Source organism: Natator depressus, chromosome 27 (genome assembly GCF_965152275.1).
Source record: "Natator depressus isolate rNatDep1 chromosome 27, rNatDep2.hap1, whole genome shotgun sequence".
In the NCBI taxonomy this organism is placed as follows: domain Eukaryota; kingdom Metazoa; phylum Chordata; order Testudines; family Cheloniidae; genus Natator; species Natator depressus.
In genome coordinates this window covers 6,160,151-6,166,418 of record NC_134260.1, presented here as the reverse complement: position 1 = coordinate 6,166,418, position 6,268 = coordinate 6,160,151, and the positions used below count along the sequence as shown (strand labels likewise).

The window sequence follows — 6,268 nt, the reverse complement described above, 5'->3', positions numbered from 1 at the left end:
TATCTCATATTAATAATATGTATTATCTGCACCATATATAAATATGAATCAAGCACCAATAACCTTAAGCATAAATATTGCATTAATGATAAAGCCTAGATTGGCCTATACCATAATCCTGTTCACTTATGCTAACTATCCCATAACTCCTTGCATTTGCATAAGGCATTAGGCATAATAAGCTTATAGGAAACATGTCAAAATACAGATACATTCATCCTATGTCTTAGTACAAGCTAGGGAAGGATTTTCAGGGAGCAGTACCTGGAATGCCGGTATTCAGAACAAAGAGAAGGCAGGAACAAAACAACAAATTAGGGAACTGGGACAAACCGGTGGGTTGGATTTCAGTGATGTGTAAGGAGATGTGTAACTTGTAAAATCATCAGATAACTAATACCAGCTGAAATGGGTCAGCTGGGGACACAGCTTCTGTGTAAAGTGAATGTAACATCGCTGCATGGGACGGCTCCTCGGCGACTAGTATTCCACAGAACCTTTTTCCTGTACCCCATTAATAAACCTGACTGACACTCGTTATTAATTTGGTCTCTTGAATATGTTCCATCATAACAAACCAAAGTGGGGTCAAGCAACTGACTATACAATCTATCAACACCCCAGCCCAAGCTGTTTCTCCGATTTCTCTGCTACTCACCTACATATTCAGAGAAGCGTGGGATGTTGGTCAAAACCTTCATGAATTCCTTCACATTCACCCTCCCCGATTCTGCAAGGCAGAGAATGGCTCAGAAAAGAAAGGCACGGCAAACAGACAACACCGGGCAAAGAGACTGACAGGCGGAAGGGCAAGTTCGGAGGTAAGTTACGCCGGTGGAAACCTGGAGTAACTGCAGTGACTTCGGGGGAGTTACTGCAGAAATGGCCTGGTGTTACAGGGGTGGGAATTGGGCCCAGAGCGTCTCAACTGCATATTTTCCCATGACCCCTTCCTCTAAGCATGGTCCTAACTCCCTTCCCCAAGCCTCCCACAGTCCTGCATTGATACCAGCCTGTCTCCAGCAAACCAGAGATGATGCACCACCCAGCTGCCTAACCCTCCCACTGGTTTTCCTCCTCCTCAGACGGTCCCAGGAACCCTAGCCCTCCCCCTGGCTGTTCCAGAAGAAGAGAGGATCCCACATCTTTCACCTCATACTCTCACACAGCCAGTAACCAATACGCCCAGGCCAGGCAGAACAAGAATACTTGCCCTGCCAAACCCCAAGAGACGAACCCTTCAGATACTCACCGTCAGCAGGGCAGGACGTTAGAGCTTCTTGCAACTCCTTGGGGGTTAAATGGATCCCCATGGCCTTCAGAGCCGACGGCAAGTTGCTCACCTCAATCTTGTCTCCGCTGATTTTGCTGAGCGCGTTGAAAGCATCCTGCAAAGCTGCAGGGACAGAGAGAGCAGAGAGGCAGCTAGTGCATCTCTGAGCCTGGCTCTCTGTTAAAGTAGCCAGGTGCAGTCGCTGCGGTACAGCAGGTGTGGAACGTCACTTGATCTGAAGGGCAGCTTGGCACAAGGTGCAAACGACTCCAAAAAGTACAGGGCAATGGAGAATTGAGCCCCTTCAGTCTGGAAGTCTCCTATCCACACTCCCATCACCAGATTAGAGGGGTATCACTTTAAGGGGAGCCCCAGAATCAAATAATGGACTGTTAACTGTGGATATAAGGTTGCTGTAGAAACGAAGTAATCAATTATGGAAGGGGAGCCCTGGTTTCTAAATGCAGAGGCAACAGTAAGGGTGTGTCTACATCTGAAACTTAATCTGGAATAAAGTAGGGTGTGATTTTAAAGCGGATTAACTATTCCTGATTAACTCCATGTGTGGGCGCTCTTATTCCAGAATATGGAGTTAATCCAGAATAGATATTCAGGAATCACTCCCTGCACAGACGAGCATTTGAGAAAACTAACAAGCCACTTGAGAACCTTCCTTGATGAGAGGTGTATGGATGAGAACATCAATTCCTCCATTAAACTGGATAACAGATTCTCAGCACTAAATCCCCTCCTGCTGCAGGGCAGAAGGCAGCCACTGGGTGAGTGGGCTAGGAAGGAACTTCCTGGATTATTTTCAAAAAGAAAAGGAGTACTTGTGGCACCTTAGAGACTAACCAATTTATTTGAGCATAAGCTTTCGTGAGCTACAGCTCACTTCATCGGATGCATACTGTGGAAAATACAGAAGATGTTTGTTTTTATACACACAAATCATGAAAAAATGGGTGTTTATCACTACAAAAGGTTTTCTCTCCCCCCACCCCACTCTCCTGCTGGTAATAGCTTATGTAAAGTGATCACTCTTTGTAACTCATGATGGGTTGTTCCCCCTGGCCCCCATCTCAATCTTTCTCTGAAGCATCAGATACTAGTTCCTGAAAGAGACAGGATACCGGGTTAGACGGACCCTTGGTTGAATCCAGTCCGGCAATTCCTCTGCTGTTACATCAACAGAGAGTGATTTGGGCCAGGCAACAGAACCGCTACGATTCCAAATACCTCCTTAAAGATGACTTCCCAGAGCTGTGGGCTGGACTATAGCCCATCCTCCTGGGAACTCTCCAGCACACAGAGAGCTTGGTTCTCTAGACCCGTGCTTGCAGCCAAAGGGCTCAGATAGCTTAGCTGGAAGAGCAGACTGCCTCCAGGGACAGCGGCTTGGCACAGCTGCCAGGCAGCTAAAGAGTGAGTATCATGTCGGAGAAGAGGTACCTCAGATTCACAGGAAGAGATGAATTCCTAGCAGCTGGAAATGGAGACGTTGCTCTCCTTTTGCCTCTTCTCCCCCTCCCTTCTCATTTCTTTACTTTTGTCTTTTTTTTTTCTGTTCTTCCCTTATTTTTTTTTTTAAAACGAGGCTCCACAACCAGCCACAGAGTCAGCGAAACCTGTCTCGTCACTGGGGGCCCTGATGGCTGCAAACCATGCCCGGTGCGTCTCTGCCACCGAGCTGAATGCATGCGGGAGCCGCCTCGCGCCAGGGCCACTGTGTCTGTTGTAGCCCAACCTAGGGGCTTTGTAGCAGCACATGGTTTTTCTGGCACCCCAGGGCTGTTGCGGTATTCTCTCATGCACCCCACCATCCTGACGGCGGAGGAGTTGGAGTGGGATTTGGACTCCCCATTTCCATGGGTTTCTAACGGGAACTGGGCACCAAAGTCCTCTAAGCGGCTTTGGAAATCCCAGCCTGGACTGAGGCCAGCACATGGCCGACAACCGGCCCACAAGGAAGAAATCTAATCTTGCTCAGACTAGTCGAGTGTGTGAAAAACACCAGCGCTCTCCCCAAGCTGGAGTTTCCCGGTGCTTCTCCAGGGAGCGTTCACAGCTCAGTGTTGACCTTCCATCCATTTTCAGCTACTGTAAAGCTCCCGCTCACCTTCAAACTCAGTGAACCGCCGGGTCCCGGTCATGCACATCATGACGTCTTTAAAGTTCACCGTCCCGTCTTCTGCAAGGCACAGAATAGTGCAGACATTATGGGGGGGGATGCAGAGACGTGTGGGTCGCACAGCGCTATCATCATCACAGCTAGTTTCATGGGGGAGGCCCTGCAAAAGGTCCAGATTCAGTGGGACACTTCTCTCTTAGAGCTCACTTCTCAGCGACATGAAGGTCCCTTTACCCCACTCTGGCAGTGCAAAGGGAGCTGAAAGTGCCAGTAAAATACCCTTCACTCCTGCCAGGGAGATCTAAAGGGACCTTCGTATCAATGAGACTCCGGCCCGATGAGTCGGTCCACTGAAAGCTCACTCTGGGCCCAATACTCCATCACCCAGCACCTTGCATGGTCACCTGCTCTGCTGAACACAGTGAGCACAGGGGGTGAATGAGGTGACGCAGACAGCCAGCGCTGGGGGTGTACAATGTTATCAGATCGGAATGGCCGCCTTTCGTACCGGTATAAATGTCGGCACAAGGCGAGAGGGAATCAGGTCCAGAATTCTGGCTGGTTTTATCTGTATGAATTTACAGTCACAGCTATGGTGAAGACCTCCGTAAGCAGGAGATGTGTACTGCCCGACCTTCAGAGAGAAGTTTGGGCTAATGGACAGAGCACAAGCTTGGGCCTCAGGAGAGCTGAGTGCTAGTCCCACCTCTGCTACTGACCTTAGGTAAGTCACTTTATCACTTTGTGCCACAGTTTTCCCATCTGTAACATGGGGATAATGCTACTGACTTCCCTTGTAAAGCACTCTAAAATCTATGGAGGAAAAGCGCTACAGAAGAGCTGGGTATTATTATTACAATCTCATATACTAGCGAATCGGGAATTCTAACTGCACAACAGAAGGCTTATGACAGATCAGATTTCTCTTTTACAGGCTGGCACGTGCTCTCGTACACACGGACATCTGGAAAGGCCCTACGTGCTCACTTCTGGCCTGCCTAAGCACACAGTTCACCAGTGGAAAGCAAGCTGGCATGCTCACCAGCAATCGTAACCGACGCCAGTAATTCACGTAGTTCCTCCTCCGTTAAAATGATTCCCATGCTCGCCAGGGTGGAGTCCAGCACGTCCACACAGATGTTATTGTCCTTGATGTTGCTCATTGCATCGAAGGTGTCCTTCAGTACTGCAACATGCGTGGGGAACACAAAGAGTTCTGTCCACACAAGAGCTTCAGTGCAAAATTTGTCTTGCTTAACTCTTGAGAGGATTGGGGAAGACAGGAGCCAAACAATCCCGTCCCTCCCCATTCCCCCACATGCACAGGTGCCCCCCCCCCAGAATTACAGCCCATATACTGCGCTGAATCCGAACTCACCTCCCCGTCCTGAGGTCTGGTTTTCGGGTGAGGTTTTCAAAAGAAACCAGTGATTTTTGGGGCCCCCATTTTGAGACACCCACAGAAGGGGAGTGATTTTCAGAGGGTGGGTGCGGGGCACTTTCTGAACATCAGGAACCTTTATGGTGTCTCCTGCAGGGCACTGGCCCCTTTTGAGAACCTCACCCAAAGAAACCAACCATAAAACAACAAAGGGCCTGATGTGAAGCCCATTGAAGCCAAGGGAAGGACTTCATGGCTTTGGGTCAGACCCATAAAGTTCTGCTCAAGCCTTCTCATCATGTTTGGCTGCTTCTAGGGTTCCTCCCAGAGGACTGCTCAGCCCATACCCTTGATCCTTTCCTTCCGCAGAGAGCCACTCCCACCTCCCTTATATCCGGGCGCTACCTGCCTCAGAGTAAGTTCTGCTTAACCCTTTCCCAGCAGGATCAACACCTGCTGACAGGGTAGATGGGAAAGTTCTGGGCAATCAACTGTTGCACTGTATAACCACACTGCTGTTGGTGGAATAACTCCAGATCTAGACTGGTGTCACAGAGCAGAATTTGGCCCCAAATGATTGAAATGAAATTCCACATCTGATCCCCCCGCTCCTTATTTCCTTGAAAGCTGCACTCACCAGTAACTTCAGGAAAATGAGGTAGCTGGGTTAAAACTGTTATGAATTCTCTGAAATCCACCTTCCCGTTGTCTGCAAGGTAAAGCAAAGTTCAGATGCGGAAAGAATGATGGACAGAAACTAGCAGACAGAAAGACAGACAAAACCTTTGTGCAGTATCTCGGGGTTCTCAGCCTGGACCCCCCGGTGATGGAGAGGAGTCAAGGGTTTGCAGTCACCCAGCTCTGCTCAGACTGGAAAATCACAGCTGCGTGAGAGGGGTGTTGTGATGGAAAAGGCTGAGAACCACAGCACCATGGTATCAATATTACAGCATGTCAACTGCTATTACAAATGCTGTTTTAGAATTTCCCTGCCCTTCCAAGGGACGCTCTGAATTAAAGAGGAATGTATCTGTGTCAAGGTTCCTTCCCCATTGTGAACGCTAGGGTACAGATATGGGGACGTGCATGAAAACCTCCTAAGCTTACTTTTACCAGCTTAGGTTAAAACTTCCCCAAGGTACAAACTATTTTACCTTTTGCCCTTGGACTTTCGCTGCCACCACCAAACGTCTAACCGGGTTTATTATTGGGAAAGAGTCGTTTGGAAACATCTTTCCCCCCAAAATCCTCACCAAAACCTTGCACCCCCCTTCCTGGGGAAGGTTTGATAAAAATCCTCACCAATTTGCATAGGTGACCACAGACCTAAACCCTTGGATCTTAAGAACAATGAAAAAAAGCATTCAGTTTCTTACAAGAAGAATTTTAATAGAAGAAAAAGTAAAAGAATCACCTCTGTAAAATCAGGATGGTAAATATCTTACAGGGTAATTAGATTCAAAACATAGAGAATCTCTCTAGG

General features: G+C 48.3%; 1 long non-coding RNA gene across 1 annotated transcript; it reads right to left on the bottom strand.

Annotated features, from left to right (window-relative positions):
* Positions 1 to 1,352: 1,352 nt before the first annotated feature.
* LOC141978576 (uncharacterized) lies at positions 1,353 to 4,557 on the bottom strand. Its single transcript, XR_012636396.1, has 3 exons — positions 4,447 to 4,557; positions 3,393 to 3,464; positions 1,353 to 1,396 (listed from the first exon to the last, which is right to left on the bottom strand). It is a non-coding gene; the product is annotated as an uncharacterized LOC141978576 (long non-coding RNA).
* Between the last annotated feature and the right edge of the window lie 1,711 nt (positions 4,558 to 6,268).